Here is a 23,358-nt window from a genome sequence, read left to right on the forward strand (position 1 = left end):
CAAGACACCAAACTTAGCAGTTTGTATACTACTGACACTAATGAGAATGCATATGAGACACATAAAACACTCAAGTCAAGAGAATTCAAAGATCAGAGTAAGAAATCATCAAGAATTATTTGAAGATCCTTAAGAACACATGAATGGATGCATGCAATTGACACCAAACTTAACATGAGACACTAGACTCAAACAAGAAATTTTTGGATTTTATGATTTTTTTTTTATTTTTTGTGTTTTTCGAAAATTAAGTGGAAAAAGATATCAAAATTCTTAATGAGAATCCCAGGAATCATGCAATGTTAGTCTAAAGCTTCAATCTAAAGGAATTAGACATGGTCAGCCAAGCTTCAGCAGAACATTGCATTCAAGAGCTAAATTGATGAAGATCAATCAGCTTTGGTGATGATAAGAACATCACCTTGAAACACTAGAATTCATTCCTAAGAACTCTGAAGAAAAAATACCTAATCTAAGCAACAAGATGAACCGTCAGTTGTCCAAACTCAACAATCCCCGGCAACGGCGCCAAAAACTTGGTGCACGAAATTGTGATCAATACTTTTCACAACTCAAATAATCCCCGGTAATGAATCCAAAAACTTGGTGTTCAATACCATGGCATAAACACAACTTCGCACAACTAACCAGCAAGTGTACTGGGTCGTCCAAGTAATAAACCTTACGCGAGTAAGGGTCGATCCCACAGAGATTGTTGGTATGAAGCAAGCTATGGTCATCTTGTAAATCTTAGTCAGGCAAACTCAAATGGATATGGTGATGAACGCATAAAAACATAAAGATAAAGATAGAGGTACTTATGTAATTCATTGGTAGGAACTTCAGATAAGCGCATGAAGATGCCTTCCCTTCCGTCTCTCTGCTTTCCTACTGTCTTCATCCAATCCTTCTTACTCCTTTCCATGGCAAGCTTATGCAAGGGTTTCACCGTTGTCAGTGGCTACCTCCCATCCTCTCAGTGAAAATGTTCCTATGCTCTGTCACAGCATGGCTAATCATCTGTCGGTTCTCGGTCAGGCCGGAATAGAATCCATTGATTCTTTTGCGTCTGTCACTAACGCCCCGCCTGCTAGGAGTTTGAAGCACGTCACAGTCATTCAATCATCGAATCCTACTCAGAATACCACAGACAAGGTTAGACCTTCCGGATTCTCTTGAATGCCGCCATCAGTTCTAGCCTATACCACGAAGACTCTGATCTCACGGAATGGTTGGCTCGGTTGTCAGGCGATCAACCATGCATCGTGCAATCAGGAATCCAAGAGATATTCACCCAATCGAAGGTAGAACGGAGGTGGTTGTCAGTCACACGTTCATAGGTGAGAATGATGATGAGTGTCATGGATCATCACATTCATCAAGTTGAAGAACAAGTGATATCTTAGAACAAGAACAAGCGGAATTGAATGGAAGAACAATAGTAATTGCATTAATACTCGAGGTACAGCAGAGCTCCACACCTTAATCTATGGTGTGTAGAAACTCCACCGTTGAAAATACATAAGAACAAGGTCTAGGCATGGCCATGAGGCCAGCCTCCAAATGATCTAAGATAGCATAACAATGAAGATAGCTACCCCTCGATGTCTCAATACAATAGTAAAAGGTCCTACTTATAGAAAATTAGTAGCCTAAGGTTTACAGAAATGAGTAAATGACATAAAAATCCACTTCCGGGCCCACTTGGTGTGTGCTTGGGCTGAGCAATGAAGAATTTTCGTGCAGAGACCTCTCTTGGAGTTAAACGCCAGCTTTTATGCCAGTTTGGGCGTTTAACTCCCATTTTGGTGCCAGTTCCAGCGTTTAACGCTGGGATTTCTGAGGGTGACTTTGAACGCCGGTTTGGGCCATCAAATCTTGGGCAAAGTATGGACTATCATATATTGCTGGAAAGCCCAGGATGTCTACTTTCCAACGCCGTTGAGAGCGCGCCAATTGGGCTTCTGTAGCTCCAGAAAATCTGCTTCGAGTGCAGGGAGGTCAGAATCCAACAGCATCTGCAGTCCTTTTCAGTCTCTGAATCAGATTTTTGCTCAGGTCCCTCAATTTCAGCCAGAAAATACCTGAAATCACAGAAAAACACACAAACTCATAGTAAAGTCCAGAAAAGTGAATTTTAACTAAAAACTAATAAAAATATACTAAAAACTAACTAGATCATACTAAAAACATACTAAAAACAATACCAAAAAGCGTACAAATTATCCGCTCATCACAAACCAAGGGCAATATGCATACCCAAACAATGTCACATAGATGCATATGATGCATGCCTGTCCCTAGTGGCTGATGATATTATCTGTCGGTTATAGAGCCAACCCGACAAGTCCTGGTAGCTAACCATTGGACTGTCCCTCTGTCGCGCATCCCCAACTCGAGTTATACTCATCATAAACTTGATCATAATCATGATCCATATCCATCACCTTCACTGGTGAATATTTACGGGGGCGAGCTCATCCGGGACTTTCACAGTGCCCGGCCACACTTACGACATAGGGTCAAAAGAGCTTCGAGTCTCAACCTAGAGCACGTGGTAGCTAGCCACTGCTTTCTCCCAGGGAAACTCTTATCTCCAATAGTGGAAGTGCAATTCACAATTATCAATAATTCAACATATACATGCATTAATTCTCATCAATGGATCAACATCCATATCAGCCATCCGGCTCACGGTTCAGTCCAGAACCAGCCAATATTCATATCATACACAGCCATTCCGGCTCACAGTTCAATCCAGAACCAACTAATATTTATAATCATAGACAGCCATTCCGGCTCACAACAAAACAGCACTTCCACATTCAACATCATCAATTCATAAAATCGGCATTTAAGCCATAAATCACTTTTTCTCAAATCATCTCACTTTGAAATTAAGTTTCAACTCTTTTCAGCCTTGGCTTTGAAGATCTCATTTTCAAATCATCTCAGGCTCATAAGCCAAATTTACTCGAAGTAAGTTCCCTTTTTAAAACAAAGCCACTCTCTGCATTCTCTTTTCAAAACTTCCAAAACCATGGCAAGTTAGGATTTATTTCAAAGCATTCAAAATCACCCATCCAATAATGGGATTTTATAACAAAAGTTTTTCGGCAGAGTCCCAAGTCTTTAGGGAAGGTCAACCTATATCAATTCCTTAAAATTCATTGAAACTCTTAAAATCATAAATTCTCGGTTCAAGTAAATAAAACTGAATTTACTATAAAACCGGCCATACAAAATCAGAAGTTTCAACCCGGTCCAAAAATCAACTCATTTGAAACGGAACCGGTTCGTTTGAATCAAACCACTTTCAGGTTTCTTTTTGGAACCCATTTTTCTAACTCTTCCAAAATGCCTCAAACTTAATTACTCAATCAAAAGTCTAGATTCCTTTGAAATCACTAAAAGCTCCTTTTTATATTGAAATCAATACTAGAGCATCATTCTTTCCTTCAGTGATTCAAACGGTAAAAATAGTTCATTTCTAAATAAGCCGAACTCAACGTATAAGGTTCATCAAATAAATTAAGCTTGAAAACATAAATATCCTCTTAATAAATCAAATAATACAATTTCTCAAATCCAACCCTTTTTAAATAACCTTTCAAACAAGACTAAGATTTTATAAAAATTTCGGCAACACCTCCCCTAAAACTTGGACTTTTGCCACCCGGTTCGGGTCCCAACTAAACCGTTTCTCATTCCTTTTCAACAGCTCAAAACTAGAAATCAATTCGAAGCAAGCTAAATCCAACGGTCGCCTCAGTGGCATATCTCAGGAAAACCATTTCAAAATCAACTCAATATTAACCGTTTTAACTCATTTCCAAAGCTTTAAAGAAACGGCTCATTAACAAATCATTTGTCCAAAACCAAGTCAATTAAAGTAAACCAGGCTGAATTCAAAAGTGCATTCAACTTTCTTATCCAGAAAATCAACTCAACTCAAATCAATTCACAACGGATTAAACCCGATTTCAAAGCTTTAAAAGAATCAACTTCAAAACATTACATTTCACAAAGTCGCACAACAATTCAGCCAAACCAACATCCATAATCATTCGAGTCAATCAAATAATACATAAGGTAGATACAATCACCAAATACACAATATCTCACATCAGTATCCATATGTAATAATTCCAATACATAAAACATAGTTTTTGGAAAGCGCCCCTACCTCAAAACGCAATCCCATAACCCAAATGCGTCACAGAATCCTTTCCACCTCAGCCCGAACTGACGGCAACCAAAACCTCAGCTCCCAGCCACTTTTGCAATATCCATCGCAACACTAATCGCAACGTACAATAACTGAGACTCAATCTTATAGCGATAAACGCCGCAAAAACCTCAGCGTATGATAACAGAATAGTAAATAGAGAGCTTTCAAATCAAAAACGCTTACCGAACGAAGAAGGAACGGCTGAACCGGAATAGCGGCGATCTCCGAACCAGTTTGGCGGCAATCTGGCAGCCACCTCAAGCGGCAGCGGCGACCGGATTCCAGCGATGAAGACTGAAATCCACATACAGAAACGGTAAGGCTTCTGGAATCTTAAACGAACGAAAACTGAATTCAAAACCCTTACCGACAGAGTTTTCCGGTGACTACAGCGAAGTTTTCCGGCGACAGAAGCTCGGTTACGGCGGCGCAGCTCCCAGCAGCAGCGGTGACGGAGCGCGCGACTGCGACAGTAGCTTCGCGATGCATGGCGGTGCCTCCCTGCTTCCCTCCACCGTGAGATCTCTTTCTCTCGCTCTCTGTTCGAAAGGCTGCGATGCAACTGAGCGGCGGCAGGGCTTGTTGGCGACGGCGATGCGGTTACGAGCTCGACGGCGGCGCACGACAACGACGCTGCGACGACCGCGGAGAGCTGGACGCGGGTTGGGCGGCGACGGTCTCCTTCTCACACTGTCTCTCTCCTTGGCTCAGCTCTGATTCGCGATGGCACACACTCTCTCTCTTCCCTTCGACGGTGACTACGAGAAGCACGGCAGTTGGCCGTGGCGGCGGCAGCACCCTTCCTGGCCGGCGCGAATCTTCTTTCTCGGTCCTCACAGCTATGTCACCTCCTTGTCAACAGCGACGGCGACGGTGGCAGTGACGCCCACCGCGCCGCCTTTCTTCCTCCTCCCTCACCCTGCTTCCACGGAACCCCTCCCCTGTGTCCCCCCTTCTTCCTTTTCTTCGTTCAATTTGCAGCTGCTGCTGCCATAGTGTTAGGTGCGGCTGTGTGTGTTGGGTTTAGGGGAACCGAGTAGGGTTTTTAGGGTTAGGGTTGTGTATGTTGAGTTTTAGGATTAGGGTAAAATTAGGTACAAGGGTAATTTTGTAATTTCACTTAAAAATAGGGATAATATAGTAATTGAAACTCAATTAAATCCAACACTAATTATCTATAGAAAATACTATTTGTTCATCACTTTCACAAGTTATTTTCAATAAAAGGTCCAAATCAAATAACTAAAAATAATATAATTAAATCCTTTATTTTTCAAAGTAGCAGTATTAATATTTAAAATATTAATTATTTAATCCAAATCATATAAAATTCTTATTATTTCATAACTAACAACTTTGTAATTCAAACATAGAAAATAATCCAATAATTATAAAATTGGATAATAATCATAACTCATCTCAAATCCAATAAATCAAAACTTGCCTTAATTATCTTTAATAAGATAATTTCTGAAATTAAGGCTATAAATAACTATATGACTTGAGACTTGATCATAAAAAGGCTTTTCAAAGGTTTTGGGTCTTAAATTCTACCCACCTTATAAAAATTTTCGTCCTCGAAAATTGGTACAAAATGAAAGAAATCTCATAACAGTTCACCCTTGAACACATTTAAGGAAAAGCAAAAAAAAATATCTCAACATATAATCATATATACGATTTTCAAATACTTTAATTGTCATTTGCATAAGGATGCCAAGGTAGTAGTATGGTTGCAAGGCAAACATTACAAGATAGGCTCAATGCACAAGGTCACATGATCTCCAGGCTTTACAAAAGCTTGCGGTGCTAAAATAGGGTGCAAATCAAGATAGGTGTTCACAAAGCAAAGTGGTAATTAGTGTGGTAAAAGGCTGCAAGGCATGTTGGTATTTAAACAGCGGCATAATGTTCGCTGACAAATCTTGTTCCCACTTCAGAACTTCAATTTTCCTACTCCACCAATCATTTTACAACCTCATAGCCAATCATAAGCCTAACGATCGCAAACCCGTTTGCAAGGAACAAAACACCCACAACTCCTAACGCTGCACACCTACCGCTTTAACGTCCGTATACACATATCATGTCTTAAAGAACTAACGCATCGCGTTACAACGTCTACAGATCGCACGTGACATCAAAACAATTCTCGAGTCTACTTAGAAGGATGCAAGATTTAGAAAGGAGAGTCAAATGTCAAGTGATGAGCGGATAATTTATACGCTTTTTGGCATTGTTTTCAGTATGTTTTTAGTATGTTTTAATTAGTTTTTATTATATTTTTATTAGTTTTTAGTTAAAATTCACTTTTCTGGACTTTACTATGAGTTTGTGTGTTTTTCTGTGATTTCAGGTATTTTCTGGCTGAAATTGAGGGTCCTGAGCAAAAATCTGATTCAGAGGCTGAAAAGGACTGCAGATGCTGTTGGATTCTGACATCCCTGCACTCGAAGTAGATTTTCTGGAGCTACAGAAGCCCAATTGGTGCGCTCTCAACAGCGTTGGAAAGTAGACATCCTGGGCTTTCCAGCAATGTATAATAGTCCATACTTTGCTCGAGATTTGATGGCCCAAACCGGCGTTTCAAATCAGCTTCAGAATTCCCAGCGTTTAACGCTGGAACTGGCATAAAAATTGGAGTTAAACGCCCAAACTGGCATAAAAGCTGGCGTTTAACTCCAGAAAAAGTCTCTACACATGAAAGCTTCAATGCTCAGCCCAAGCACACACTAAATGGACCCAGAAGTGGATTTTTACGTCATTTACTCATTTCTGTATACCCTAGGTTACCAGTTCACTATGAATAGGATCTTTTGACATTGTATCTACACCTCATGACACTTTACACGTTTCTCATTGTATCTTCAGCATGAGTCTCTAAACCCCATGGTTGGGGGTGAGGAGCTCTGCTGTGTCTTGATGGATTAATGCAATTACTACTGTTTTTCATTCAATCACGCTTGCTTCTATTCTAAGAGATCACTTGTTCCTAAACTTGATGAATGTGATGATCCGAAACTCATCATCATTCTCACCTATGAACGTGTGCCTGACAACCACCTCCGTTCTACCTTAGATTGAGTAGATATCTCTTGGATTCCTTAATCAGAATCTTCGTGGTATAAGCTAGAACTGATGGCGGCATTCAAGAGAATCCGGAAGGTCTAAACCTTGTCTGTGGTATTCTGAGTAGGATTCAAGGATTGAATGACTGTGAGGAGCTTCAAACTCCTGAGGGTTGGGCGTTAGTGACAGACGCAAAAGAATCACTGGATTTTATTCCAACCCGATTGAGAACCGACAGATGATTAGCCGTGCTGTGACAGAGCGCGTTGAACATTTTCACTGAGAGGATGGGAGGTAGCCATTGACAACGGTGAAACCCTACATACAGCTTGCCATGGAAGGAACCTTGCATGCTTGAAGAAGAAGACAGTAGGAAAGCAGAGATTCAGAAGATAGAGCATCTCCAAAACCTCAACCTGTTCCCCATTACTGCAAAACAAGTACTTATTTCATGTTCTTTTGCTTTTTACACTCAACCCTGATAATTATTGATATCCTGACTAAGAGTTACAAGATAACCATAGCTTGCTTCAAGCCGACAATCTCCGTGGGATCGACCCTTACTCACGTAAGGTATTACTTGGACGACCCAGTGCACTTGCTGGTTAGTTGTGCGGAATTGCAAAAGTGTGATTGCAATTTCGTGCACCATCAAGGATAGTACTCATAGATCCGAGGGAATGTATCCAATCCCAAACAACAAGGATGACCAAGCAAATGGAGTTTGCTAGAAGTAAATCGATTGACAACTTCAAAGGTAACCCTTGGATCAAAGAAATTCAATAGGATCAATAAGAAGAAAACCAGCGCATCAGTTTGAAGCAAACTCAAGCTAAGTCGAGGAAGCATGATGTTTACAGAAGAAAATATTTCAAACCCAAGATAAAGCTCACAGAACTCAAGAGCATGATTAAAAATACTTTCGAATGCATTGTTCACAAAAGAATCGAAAACTTGCAGAAATTCACTTCGCAATTTAAAAGAAAGTCAAGTAATGAACATTCTTCAAGAGAGCAACAAAAGCATAAATGTGGCTTTGCTGTAATACAACTTTATGTTGGAAACAGATCATGTAGAATTTTAAAAATAACTGTACACAGATTTAGCTGAGAGCAAAAATATTTCTTCAACTATTTTAGAAAGACAGTTAGGTGCACAATCTTAACCCAAAAGTAGTTCAGAAGACTCGGAAGAAAAATCAAGTGCGTGTTCAAAAATTCTCAAAGTCCATATTCAAACAAGCGTGTATAAAAATCTTAGCAAGGTCAAAAGAGAAGGTTAAGCTCTATTTAGAAAAGAAAATCCGAGGTAAACGTTTGCTTATAAATTGGTAAAGGAATTAAGTGCTGCATTACAAACAAACCGGCTTCCAATAAACAAGAAAGCTTTCAAAACTTCATTTAAAATAGCGCATGCCCAATTTAATCAACTTTGTCAAAATCGAACAATGGTTTCAATCTCAATCAAGCAATAGAAAATAAATTCCATTTAGAATTTCTTCAAAGAGAATTCAAAATTTCTTTAAAAGTTCAAAACAAGATTCCAAAGTGTTCTTAAAATCACCATCTCCGATGGATATTCAAGGAGATTAGAATGTACTTAAAAGGAGTCAAGCCATAAAAGAAAGAATCTTAAATCAAAATAGTTAAAACAAGATCCACTAGGCGTGAGACATCCAACCAGCTTTCAATTGATTCAAAAGGATACAAAAATCACAGGAAAAGACAACTCAATCATTAGTAACTTCTCAAGAATAGATCTTTAAGTAAAAACTCTTGTAGAGATAATGAGAGAATAAACGATGCACTAATTTGAAACGATCAAACTGACTCACATAAGGATGAAATCCACCAGAGAAGAAAAACCAAGATCAATGGTAATGTTCACAAAATGTAAGAAATTAGTTAAAAATAAAGTCAAGTATGATATTCATAGGGATGGAAGGTTTAATAGAGAATGAGTCCGTTCATAAGAAGAAAGCTTTGAGTCCAACATCTTCAAAAGAACAACAATGACATAAACCATATAGCATGCTAAATCAAACTCAATTCAAAATAAGTTAAGTAAAGCTTATCAAACGAAACTCAACCGGGATAAAAGTGAAAAGCTTTCCTTTCCAAAATTTTGAAAAATATCCAAATACATAATCAAATGAAGATGTGCATTAGAACTATAGTAAAATTACTAGAAAGTCAAATTGTAATTTAAGGTAAATGCAGTTCCATAAACCAGTAAAAACACAGGCGATGTATTAAAAATAAATAGTTGTTAAACTGTATAAGAAATCTTCAAAGTTCCACATATAGATAAGTGTATATCTAGTCGATAGCAATTTATATAAAAATCTCAAATTAGCTGTAATCACTGTCAAATAAGAGAAAAACTGAATCAACAATTTCTCTAATGATGGACTCGGAATCAGGAGTTAAAAGGCACAGTGTATCAAGACAAGTTCAAAATTATGTCAAAGAACACGTGAATCAAGAAGAACCCAAACAGAGGAAGATAGATGTAGCAAGGACCGCCAACAAACATATGCAATTAAGATCAACAAGAATGCATATGAATAGAGGAATAGAGTTGCAAAATCAAACTACTTCCCAAGAGGATTAGCAAACAAGAACTTCATGTTAGGATATGAAAGAACAGGTCGACTCAAACAGAATTCAAGACACACAACTGAATAGCCTCAAGAAAAACTTTCTAACGTTTCCAAAACCAGCGATTCGCTTTACTCAAAACTCGCATATCATCTATGACAACCCATTAGTGCTTTCATATACATAATTCACTACTATTAAGCCGGCCAAACTTAATACCAAGAATTATGCAATGCAAGACTAACAGCGTTAATCAATAGATCACCATGTGCATAAAGCTCTAATTCTCGTCATCCGACAAGACCTAATACATGACAAACGCTCAGAGTATGCAATTGAAGCATAGTCGGTCCATTCCTCAGGCTCTACAGGAATGACTGCTCTGATACCATAATGTAACACCCTAACTACCAAAGCTCACACTTCCGGCTGCGCAACTCTGATAGCTCGGACATTACGACGACGCTTATACTATTTAATAATAAAATATGAGCCTGTTTAAAAACTTTTAAACCGCAAAACCGCTCCCAGAAATACTTTCATCCGATAACATACATCCATAGATACCATACAACTTACATAAACTCTTATAGAGTACATACATATATATATATATACATACATATATAAATAGTAACACAAGCATTATCCAATACAATTCCTATCCCTCTTACAGAATATATCAAGATAAAGGCGAGGGTACAATGAATAATAATCTAAAGCAATACAGAGCATTTCAACAACTAAATAAAGTCTTCGTAACTTCTGCGCCCATATCCTGAAAGGGAAAAATGTAGGGGGGAGAGAACATCATCCTCGAAAGGGTTCTCAGTAGAGGGTTTTTGGGAATTACTGTAATAGGATACATGAAGATAAACCGTACCAGTGATTAATAACCGTCTTATGCCTCTTTTCAAAAACAATGGTTTACAATGAAAGTAAAGTCGGAAATCTTCTCTGAAAGAGGAACCATTCAATTTTCAAAGGATCAAAAGCCTTTAAAAAAGGTTTATCTAAACTGAACCAAAATAGCCTTTCATATTTTATTCCAAACCAGAAACACAAAACCGAAATCAACCATCGGTTCATCTCATTCAACCACGGCCCTAGGCCCAAACAATCCAACAACAACCAATCCACCACAATCCAACAGAGTTCCAGATGCAAACACAAGTAGGAAGATGCAAACACAAACAAACAGTTATTGCAAGTAGAACAATTAGCAGTTAATCACATAGGCAAACCAAGGGCAATATGCATACCCAAACAATGTCACATAGATGCATATGATGCATGCCTGTCCCTAGTGGCTGATGATATTATCTGTCGGTTATAGAGCCAACCCGACAAGTCCTGGTAGCTAACCATTGGACTGTCCCTCTGTCGCGCATCCCCAACTCGAGTTATACTCATCATAAACTTGATCATAATCATGATCCATATCCATCACCTTCACTGGTGAATATTTACGGGGGCGAGCTCATCCGGGACTTTCACAGTGCCCGGCCACACTTACGACATAGGGTCAAAAGAGCTTCGAGTCTCAACCTAGAGCACGTGGTAGCTAGCCACTGCTTTCTCCCAGGGAAACTCTTATCTCCAATAGTGGAAGTGCAATTCACAATTATCAATAATTCAACATATACATGCATTAATTCTCATCAATGGATCAACATCCATATCAGCCATCCGGCTCACGGTTCAGTCCAGAACCAGCCAATATTCATATCATACACAGCCATTCCGGCTCACAGTTCAATCCAGAACCAACTAATATTTATAATCATAGACAGCCATTCCGGCTCACAACAAAACAGCACTTCCACATTCAACATCATCAATTCATAAAATCGGCATTTAAGCCATAAATCACTTTTTCTCAAATCATCTCACTTTGAAATTAAGTTTCAACTCTTTTCAGCCTTGGCTTTGAAGATCTCATTTTCAAATCATCTCAGGCTCATAAGCCAAATTTACTCGAAGTAAGTTCCCTTTTTAAAACAAAGCCACTCTCTGCATTCTCTTTTCAAAACTTCCAAAACCATGGCAAGTTAGGATTTATTTCAAAGCATTCAAAATCACCCATCCAATAATGGGATTTTATAACAAAAGTTTTTCGGCAGAGTCCCAAGTCTTTAGGGAAGGTCAACCTATATCAATTCCTTAAAATTCATTGAAACTCTTAAAATCATAAATTCTCGGTTCAAGTAAATAAAACTGAATTTACTATAAAACCGGCCATACAAAATCAGAAGTTTCAACCCGGTCCAAAAATCAACTCATTTGAAACGGAACCGGTTCGTTTGAATCAAACCACTTTCAGGTTTCTTTTTGGAACCCATTTTTCTAACTCTTCCAAAATGCCTCAAACTTAATTACTCAATCAAAAGTCTAGATTCCTTTGAAATCACTAAAAGCTCCTTTTTATATTGAAATCAATACTAGAGCATCATTCTTTCCTTCAGTGATTCAAACGGTAAAAATAGTTCATTTCTAAATAAGCTGAACTCAACGTATAAGGTTCATCAAATAAATTAAGCTTGAAAACATAAATATCCTCTTAATAAATCAAATAATACAATTTCTCAAATCCAACCCTTTTTAAATAACCTTTCAAACAAGACTAAGATTTTATAAAAATTTCGGCAACACCTCCCCTAAAACTTGGACTTTTGCCACCCGGTTCGGGTCCCAACTAAACCGTTTCTCATTCCTTTTCAACAGCTCAAAACCAGAAATCAATTCGAAGCAAGCTAAATCCAACGGTCGCCTCAGTGGCATATCTCAGGAAAACCATTTCAAAATCAACTCAATATTAACCATTTTAACTCATTTCCAAAGCTTTAAAGAAACGGCTCATTAACAAATCATTTGTCCAAAACCAAGTCAATTAAAGTAAACCAGGCTGAATTCAAAAGTGCATTCGACTTTCTTATCCAGAAAATCAACTCAACTCAAATCAATTCACAACGGATTAAACCCGATTTCAAAGCTTTAAAAGAATCAACTTCAAAACATTACATTTCACAAAGCCTCACAATAATTCAGCCAAACCAACATCCATAATCATTCGAGTCAATCAAATAATACATAAGGCAGATACAATCACCAAATACACAATATCTCACATCAGTATCCATATGTAATAATTCCAATACATAAAACATAGTTTTTGGAAAGCGCCCCTACCTCAAAACGCAATCCCATAACCCAAACGCGTCACAGAATCCTTTCCACCTCAGCCTGAACCGACGGCAACCAAAACCTCAGCTCCCAGCCACTTTTGCAATATCCATCGCAACACTAATCGCAACGTACAATAACTGAGACTCAATCTTATAGCGATTAACGCCGCAAAAACCTCAGCGTATGATAACAGAATAGTAACTAGAGAGCTTTCAAATCAAAAACGCTTACCGAACGAAGAAGGAACGGCTGAACCGGAACAGCGGCGATCTCCGAACCGGTTTGGCGGCAATCCGGCAGCTACCTCAAGCGGCAGCGGCGACCGGACTCCGGCGATGAAGACTGAAATCCACATACAGAAACGGTAAGGCTTCTGGAATCTTAAACGAACGAAAACCGAATTCAAAACCCTTACCGGCAGAGGTTTCCAATGACTACGGCGAAGTTTTCCGGTGACAGAAGCTCGGTTACGGCGGCGCAGCTCCCAGCAGCAGCGGTGACGGAGCGCGCGACTGCGACAGTAGCTTCGCGAGGCACGGCGGTGCCTCCCCGCTTCCCTCCACCATGAGATCTCTTTCTCTCGCTCTCTGTTCGAAAGGCTGCGATGCAACTGAGCGGCGGCAGGGCTTGTTGGCGACAGCGATGCGGTTACGAGCTCAACGGCGACGCACGACAACGACGCTGCGACGACCGCGGAGAGCTGGACGCGGGTTGGGCGGCGACGGTCTCCTTCTCGCACTGTCTCTCTCCTTGGCTCAGCTCTGATTCGCGATGGCACACACTCTCTCTCTCTCTTCCCTTCGACGGCGACTACGAGAAGCACGACAGTTGGCCGTGGCGGCGGCAACACCCTTCCTGGCCGGCGCGAATCTTCTTCCTCGGTCCTCACAGCTACGTCACCTCCTTGTCAACAGCGGCGGCGACGGTGGCAATGACGCCCACCACACCGCCTTTCTTCCTCCTCCCTCACCCTGCTTCCACGGACCCCTCCCCTGCGTCCCCCCTTCTTCCTTTTCTTCGTTCAATTTGCAGCTGCTGCTGCCATAGTGTTAGGTGCGGCTGTGTGTGTTGGGTTTAGGGGAACCGAGTAGCGTTTTTAGGGTTAGGGTTGTGTGTGTTGAGTTTTAGGATTAAGGTAAAATTAGGTACAAGGGTAATTTTGTAATTTTACTTAAAAATAGGGATAATATAGTAATTGAAACTCAATTAAATCCAACACTAATTATCTATAGAAAATACTATTTGTTCATCACTTTCACAAGTTATTTTTAATAAAAGGTCCAAATCAAATAACTAAAAATAATATAATTAAATCCTTTATTTTCCAAAGTAGCAGTATTAATATTTAAAATATTAATTATTTAATCCAAATTATATAAAATTCTTATTATTTTATAACTAACAACTTTATAATTCAAACATAGAAAATAATCCAATAATTATAAAATTGGATAATAATCATAACTCATCTCAAATCCAATAAATCAAAACTTGCCTTAATTATCTTTAATAAGATAATTTCTGAAATTAAGGCTATAAATAACTATATGACTTGATACTTGATCATAAAAAGGTTTTTCAAAGGTTTTGGGTCTTACAAGACCACATAAATATTATTATCAAAGTAATATTAATTAGAAAGTAATAGTTGATAATAATAGGTGAATCAATAAGGGAGTTCTCATACAGAAATCAAATCAAAGTCCACACTTAGGCGGCTCCACCTCTATGGGTAGCCCTTTCCTCTAGTGTGTCCGTACGGAATAACAGATCTAACGTGTGGCCTACACGTTAGGCTAGCAACACCCCTGCTAGCTGGAGTCTGAGTTAGATGCATCTAAGTTAACATCATAGCCGCCGTTAACTACAGTTTTCTAATACGAGCCTCCCAAACCAATTCAAAACATATAATTTCAAATACATCAAATATTTGATCTTTCAAATATATAAGGTATCGAATCAAATCAAATCAGATAATACTTTCTTACCAGAAATCTTTTTCAATCATAAAAGAATTCAAATATATTTCACAATTTTTTTAAAAGTAAATGAGTACCAACAAATACTTTAATGCTTCAAAAACAAATATTCAAGTAAAAATCAAATATTGTGGAATAATGCAAAACTTCATAAAAATATATATAGTCTCATGTATAGTTCCAAAAGTATACACTTCATAAAAATAAATTATTTAATTCTAATAAATCAATTATTCTAATCAATGTAAAATCCTTCAAGGCAAATATAGTGAGTATAATTCAAAGATCATAATAGATATATATCAAAATAATTATAGATGCAAAATTAAACAATTATAAATGTAAAGCCTACTCACAGCATGGTCCTAATGGACCAAAGAGACCAAACCCAGAATGCGTCTCACGACAGCGACAATGACCACAACACTAGGCAGTCATTTCAAATCAAATACAGAGACAAAGGCAGATAAAATTCTGGAAGATCCAAAACAGAACAAAGACAAAAATATATCAAAACAAGAACAAGGTAGAAAAATGAAATGGTGGTAGAGATAAGGAGAAAACAGAACAGACTAAGGGAAGAAGCTAGACCAGAACAGTGGCAAGGTAGTGTTGCCGGTGAGTTTGGAAGCTCCGGCGTGTTTTCCGGTGACAGTAGCGCCGTTCCTGGCGACTAGAGGCACGGCGACGAGTCTTCTTCTCCTCCGGTGAGTTCCTCCTCCTCCCTCTATTCGTGTATGGTGATGTTTCTCTTTCTGTGAACTCTCTCTCTCTCTCTCTCTCTCTCTCTCTCTCTCTCTCTCTCCCCCGTTCGAGCTCCTCTTCCCGGAAACCCAACGGTGGCAGCGGTGGCGCAGCATCTTGGCGACGGGGTCTCCATCAGCAAAGACGGATCTGATGACAATGAGACTGACCGCGTCCCTCTCTTCCTCGCGGGTCCTCCTCCTTCTCAGTGACCATGATGACCGCACCGCAAAACGCTAACGGCAGCGACACTCCTCCAGCTTCCTTCAACTCGCAGACTTCCTCTTTCTCTAGGGTTGACGTCAGTGGTGACTTGGCAGCAGCAGGACTTCGGCGGCGAGGCGTGGAGGCTGCAGCCTCTTCTGCCGTTCTCACTTTTTTTTTGCGTGGGTGTATGTCTATGGTGTGAGTTTTGAAAAGAAGGGGGGCTGTGGTTGATGAGGAAGAGTGGAAGTTGTTTAGTAATTTAGGGTTAGGGTTGGGTAGGAGGAATAAGGGTAATGTAGGAATTTTGATAAAATTAAAGGGTAGGATAGTAATAATAGAAAAAAAGCTTGGGACATTACAAAAGCAAAGCTATGAGTGTTATCACAAATAAATTAATTAGGTTCAACTCTCCATGCTTTGTGTAGTAGCATGTAAGCTACACTTAATACCATCAAATCACTTTGACATTTTCTCTTTCATGTTTCCAAGGTAATTAACTCAAGTAAAGAGAATTTTGAAATCCATTACATGATGGAAATGGGATCCGTTGGAAGCATTCCTTGCTTTTTCTCATTCTTGTTTTCGGACCAAGCAAGCTAGTTTCTAGCAAAACAATTTGGACTAATAGTAATGATTAAATTCTTGCCCAAATAACATAACAACAATTCAGCCACAAGGATCAAAAGAATATTGTATCAATACTGAATGTTAATTTTAATACAATTGGGCTTGCAAATTTTTTTTTGTTTCGGCCAAATAACAAAACCTGTATAGCGAAATTATTTTAATTAACATATTTGAATTGGAATCAAATTAATAATTTTGTAATTAATTATAAATGTTTAGTCATCACTAATATTAACTTAGAGTTTTCCAAACTCATCAGAAAATTTGACTAGTGAACAACACTGGTTTGGTCCTGGAAGCAGAATAATAATCACAACTAGAGATACACGTGTACTAGAAGTGCATAGATCCGTGAATAGAATTTGTAAGGTTGAAGGGTTGGAGCAAAATGAAGCACTTGAACGCTTTTATTTGAATGCTTTTAAAAGGCCAAAACCTGAAGAAGGGTATATGGATTTGTCTAAAGAAGTGGTTAAGTATTGTGATGGTCTTCCATTGGCACTTGTAGTATTGGGTTCTCACCTTTGTGGACGAACCATTCATGATTGGCAGAGTGCTGTTGAAAAAATAAAGAGTTGTCCACATAACAAAATTTTTAATACATTGAAAATAAGTTATGATGGTTTAGATCATTTGGAAAAGAATATTTTTTTAGATATTGCTTGCTTTTTCAAAGGAGAATATTTAAAGAATGTGACAAATATATTAAACAGGTGTGGTTATCATGCCGAAATTGGCATTGCTACTTTAATAGATAAATCTTTACTCACTATAACAAATGACGATGAGTGTGGCAATATACTTGGGATGCATGACCTTCTTGAAGATATGGGCAAATATATTGTAAAGCAAGAATCTCCCAACGATCTGAGCCAACGTAGTAGATTGTGGTCTTATGAAGATGTTGATCGTGTCCTTACACAAAACAAGGTATGTGTCATTTTTTTACGATTGTATGTATAGAATTAGGATAAGAATCCATAATGAATAAATATTCTATGTAGGAATTTGAAGCAACTTATGGCATCGTTTACGTTATATGAACTGGGCAGATTTGAATATAAGAGATTTAGCTTTCTCAAATATGTGCAAGCTAAAGCTTCTCATTTTAGATGGCGTGAAAGTTCCCATTCTCTGTGATATTTCTTGTACATTTAAGGTTTTGTACTGGAAAGGTTGTCCAATGGAAACTCTACCCTTTAAAATCAACACTATGAACTTGTTGAAATTGGTGTGACTTGTAGCAAAATTATACAGTTATGGGATGGAAAGAAGGTAGACCTTATCAAATTTATCACATTAGCATTTCCAGCAAAAGTAGTCACCATGTGATATTTCTTTATGTCTTGTTCAGCTTCTAAAAAAGTTAGAGCACTTGAATCTGTCCAACTGTTGCAAGCTGAGGCAAACGACAGATCTTTCTGGGGTTCCCAATCTTAAAACATTTCATCTCGGGCAATGCAAGGAGTTGAATTATATTCACCCATCTCTCGCACACCACAAGAGCCTTGTTGAATTGGACTTATGGGGATGTGAGAGTCTTGAAAGATGAATTCACTCAAGAAACTAAATCTTGAGGGCTGCAGTAGTTTGAGAAGACTGCCAGAATTTGGAGAATGCATGAAACAGTTATCGATTCTTAATCGGATAGAAACAGGTATAGAAGAGGTACCCACGACGCTTGGAAATTCGGCTGGCGTGTCTGAGTTGGGCTTAACTAGATGTGACAAGCTTACTAGTCTTCCGTTCCCACTTGGATGTTTCGTTGGTTTAAAGAAGTTGGAGTTAAGTAGATTGGTGGAGCTTAGCTGTGTTCCACACAGCACTCATGGGATAGAGTCCCTCACAGTTTATGATTGGTCTGAGAGCCCAAATATTGTTGGACTTTTGTGTTCTCTCTCACGCCTGACGTCTTTGAGTAGCCTGACATTATGACGATGGAGTAGAAGATCTAGAGAAGACTGGCCCCTTTACTGCGATCATGGCCACTTATCGTCCTTGAAGGATTTGAATTTATCGCACAACAATTTTCCAAGAGTTCCAATAAGTATCCATGAACTTCCCAAACTTACATATCTGGACTTATCTGGTTGCAAACTGTCATGGCCCAAAACGAGCCATGACCGGCGCTCAGGAAAATAATCTCTAGCAAGCCTAACCGACTCAACGATAAATTGAATAAAAAAATAACAAATATTTGAAATAAAAAATTACAGTTTCTAAAAGGAATAATTACATATTTTTATAAAAGATAAAATAAATAAATATGGATGGATCCTGCCTATGACTTATGGAGCATATACATCTAGAAACTCGACAAAAATAGATACTTATTGCAGATCGTGACTCTTGAGTAAAAAATCTTACATAGTTAAGTATTTAATCCTGAAAAATATTTTTAGAAAAAGGGGTGAGTTTTGCAACTCAGTGACTAGACAATACATCTATAATCCACATGAGACCATATAAACATTATTATCAAAGTAATTTAAATTAGAAAATAGCAGTTGATAATAATAAGTGAATCAATAAGGGAGTTCTCATACAGAAATCAAATCAAAAGTCCACACTTGGGCGGCTCCACCTCTATGGGTAGCCATTTCCTCTTGTGTGTCCTAACAGAATAACAGATCTAACGTGTGGCCTACACGTTAGGCTAGCAACACCCCTGCTAGCTGGAGTCTGAGTCAGATGCATCTAAGTTAACGTCATAACCGCCGTTAACTACGGTTTTCTAATACGAGCCTCCCAAACCAATTCAAACATATAGTTTCAAATACAATGAATCTTCAATCTCTCAAATATATAAGATATCAAATCAAATCAATCATATAATATTTTTTTATCAGAAATCTTTTCAACTCATACTTTCTCTATCATAAAAACATATTTTATAATTTTAAAGTGAGTGCCAACAAATACTTTAATGTTTCAAAAGTATATATTCGAATAAAATCAATATTTTAAAATAATATAAGGCTTTATCAAACATATATATATATATATATATAGTCTCATGTAAATCTCTAAAGTATGAATTTTATAAAAATAATTATTCAGCTATAATAAATCAATTATTCTAATTAAATTAAAGTTCTTCAATAACAGTTTTATAAATATAATTAAAAACTCATAATAGCATAAACTAAAAGCTTAACGGTTATAAATGTAAAGCCTACTCACAGCATGGTCCTAACGGACCGAAGAGACCAAATCCAGAGTGTCGAATTCAAGATAAGGAAGATTGAAGTAGAATAAAACGAATGAGCGCAGAATTTGGACCGGAGTAGCGACAAAATGGAGTTGGCGATAGTCCCGCAAATCTAAAACAGGCAAAACTAAAATCGAATTAAAACAAGGATAAGACAGATTAAATGGTGGCATAATAGGACATGAAAGCTAGGGCAAAATCAAGGAAAAAGGCTGGACCGGGATAATGACAGGAACAGTTCAGCTCCGGTGGCAACGACGACTTGGTTCAGGTACATCCAAACGGCGACAGGAACAACGCAGCAGCGGATGTCCCTCCTTGGCATTTCTTGGTGGCAGAGGCGCAGCGGCCATAGCAGCAGTAGCAGCGGAGTTCCAACGGCGGCCGAACCTCCCTGCGACCACTTCTCTCTCCACGCGCATTTTGTTTCTCTCCCGACGACAGATCTGGCGGCGGGAAACAGAGGCACGAACGGCGGCGATGGTGGCTGGGCTTGACGGCGACGACCCTTCCCGTGGCGACTCTGGGTAGAACGGCGCGTCTTTCCTCTGTGTTGCAATCCTCCATGGACAGCAACGATGAAGACCTCGACGGTGACGATGGCAACACGAGACGGTGACGCCTCCTTCTCCTTGCACGGCTCTCTCTCCCTCAGTTTTGGCCTTCCTCGTGATGACACCACGGCGGCGATGGTGGCAGTGACGCCCACCGGTGCCACCTCCCTTCCTTCCTTTTCTCTTCCCTCTCCGGTTCTCCCCCTCTTCTCTTTTCTCTTTCTGTTCTTTTGTTCTCCTGTTGGAAGGGGTAAGGGTGGTTAGGGTTTTGGTGAGTGTGTGAGGGAGTGTGTTATGTCAAGGTTAGGGTTAGAATTTTGGTTTGGAAAGAAAAAAAAGAAAGAAGGGTATTATAGGGATTTTACATTCTACCCTCCTTAAAAAAATTTTTGCCCTCGAAAATTGATATAATCTGCAAGACTTTACTTGGTTTTAGCACTTTACCAAAAATGGGAAAGAAGTATAAAGAGATGTAAAAGTTACAAGATAGGTTTTTGTTAAAAATATGTGGTTGACATTCACCGACTCACATTTCCTTGACAGCTCAGATGTACATAGCACTCTTCACTTCGTTCGTCAATCTCCACAAAATACATTCTTACTTCATACTCTCCTTGGTTCTGTAGTATATATCTATGGAAGCAACCGGTCTTACGTCATGTCTTAGAATTACAACTTTTCGAACTTCAAAATGAATAAGCTGTGTCCTAATGAATTAACGTATCGTTTGCTATCTGGAAATCACACGTGACACCAAAACAAACACGGGTTTACTCAAAAGGATTCGAATCCTAGAAAGAGAAGAGCAAACATCACAGATGGTGTTCGCACGAACGTGGAAGGATGTTTAAGATTGCAATTAAACAATGATATACAGAAACAATAAAGTGTCCCAGAAAAAGAGTCAATTGAATCTTAACGAGAAAATTTGAATCAAAAAATTTTGATAGAAACAATAAAAGAAAAGATAGTGCATTAGGTCAAAACAAGTTAAAGTTGGATCAAAGAAGTACAAAATTCACTAAAAGAAGGTAACCAAAGTCAATGGCAGTGTTTGTTTGTTTTTTTTTTAATTTAAGTGGATGATTAGGGACACAATAAGGCAAGAAAAGAATCAAATCAATAACTTTTCCAAAGAAGATCTGGAACAAGAATTCGAGGAGAATATTAGAAGATATGATGTATCATAGTAAAGCAAGTTCAGATTACATCAAGGAGTTACATAGTTCACGTAAAGGAATGCAACGTCAACACCTATGTTGTCGAGAATCTATGGGATAGCCAAAAGCATGACGATAAGATCGAGATATGCATAAGATGTAGGATGTGAAACAAAATAATCAAATTTCCAATTTCAACAAGGATTAAAACAAGGAACTCTTGATATGAAATATAGCGGAGCGAGCGATAAATAAAATCGCGCGGCACGATTATAGCGCATACTTCAACACAAACCATCCCAATAAGAACACCTAACGTTCCTAAACTTAACGATTACCATTACTTAAATAAAAGAAATGAAAGAGTTTAGAAGAACTATTTCTCGCAAGTTATAATTTCCAGCTCTCCGTATGCACCATGCTAAACAATCATACCACAAGATGTGACGACGCTTGATAGAATATAGATTTTTTTTTCTTTCAACAAAACTAGAAAGTGAACAAAACAAAACAAAGTCCAGCAGAACAATATCATCATAGCATAAGAGGCTTTAGGGCATAAGTAATTGTTGAAATCACCGAAAAAGCTTCACCATATTCCTTATTCTATAACCATTCCTCATCAGCATCATCATCAAGACTCTAAAAGGCCAAAAATAATGAAAGTATTACAAATAATTGAGAGAGTAAATTAGGAAAAGGACATAGATGTTGCATCCAAAATTAGAAGCTAGCATATATAAATGGTATCACTTGAAAATTTTTATTTCTAAACATCAACAACCATAACAAAATGAAATATTCAAACACAATCAATCAAAGCATACAGATAAAGGAAAGATTCAAAACAACCAAATGCAACGTATGATAAAATCCAAAATAAATGAACCAATTAAAAAAGGAAACTCATGAAAAGAAAAAAAAATGATAAATTTACATCTTCAAGATCAAACTGTGATCAATCCATACCCAGTATTTCCTAGGTTAACAAGCTATGATGGAACAACTCAAGATCAAACCCAAAAACTCAAAAAGAACTCACAGTACAAAAATTTATTCATCAATTTATTTAAAGTATAGACATCCCCAATTTTCATACATTGCAAACAAGAAATTTTTCAATCTCCATCGCCCACAATTTCAATGCTAGGTGTCAAATACAGATGGGCTGGAAATTTAAAATATTTTCGACATAATTCTATAATCATGAAAGAAAACTTATGTAACATATAAAAGTTTATGACTCAGTATAGTATTTATTGTACAAGCACATGATTCTCAAGTGAGCATTACCATATTAATCATATGAATTTAAAAGGAAAAATTCTTCCTTGATATCTTAAAAGCAAAATATCTAAAGGAAATAGCATCAACCAATCAAGAGCCATCACTATATCATAAAGCCAATGACGTATAAGTTGAGCAATTAGAATTTAGTTCTTTCACTCTTTGTTCATGGAAGAATAATAACAAAAATAACTAAATAAATAATCGCATAAGTATGAAAGTCAACTTTAAACCATAAACACTTTATGAATAAGATAAGATATGAAAACCTTCTAGCTCACTATTAACTTATTTTAGCAATTTTCAACCAAGATTCATCAAGTTACAACCGCATCAATCACCAATTCAGCAACACTTACATATTATTAAACTACTTTACAGCAGCAACCAATAACCTCATGCATCCCTCAAAAGCAATTAACTCAGATTACTTATTTGTTAATAATCACTAATCAAGCAACATATATCAGCAAAGAACTGTCTAAATTAGTAACCAACTCTCA

The 23,358-nt window shown here is 38.1% G+C and overlaps 1 protein-coding gene and 1 long non-coding RNA gene across 2 annotated transcripts in view; one reads left to right on the forward strand and one right to left on the reverse strand.

Moving 5' to 3' along the window:
• LOC112797503 (TMV resistance protein N) overlaps positions 1 to 23,358 on the forward strand; it is a gene marked incomplete in the record, with an annotated part of 79,911 nt that overhangs the window by 32,628 nt on the left and 23,925 nt on the right.
• LOC140184483 (uncharacterized) lies at positions 1,424 to 14,198 on the reverse strand. The gene is made up of 4 exons (XR_011881439.1): positions 13,502 to 14,198; positions 13,318 to 13,428; positions 13,090 to 13,203; positions 1,424 to 2,084 (listed from the first exon to the last, which is right to left on the reverse strand). It is a non-coding gene; the product is annotated as an uncharacterized lncRNA (long non-coding RNA).

This window comes from Arachis hypogaea, chromosome 4 (assembly GCF_003086295.3).
Source record: "Arachis hypogaea cultivar Tifrunner chromosome 4, arahy.Tifrunner.gnm2.J5K5, whole genome shotgun sequence".
Taxonomy (NCBI): Eukaryota; Viridiplantae; Streptophyta; class Magnoliopsida; order Fabales; family Fabaceae; genus Arachis; species Arachis hypogaea.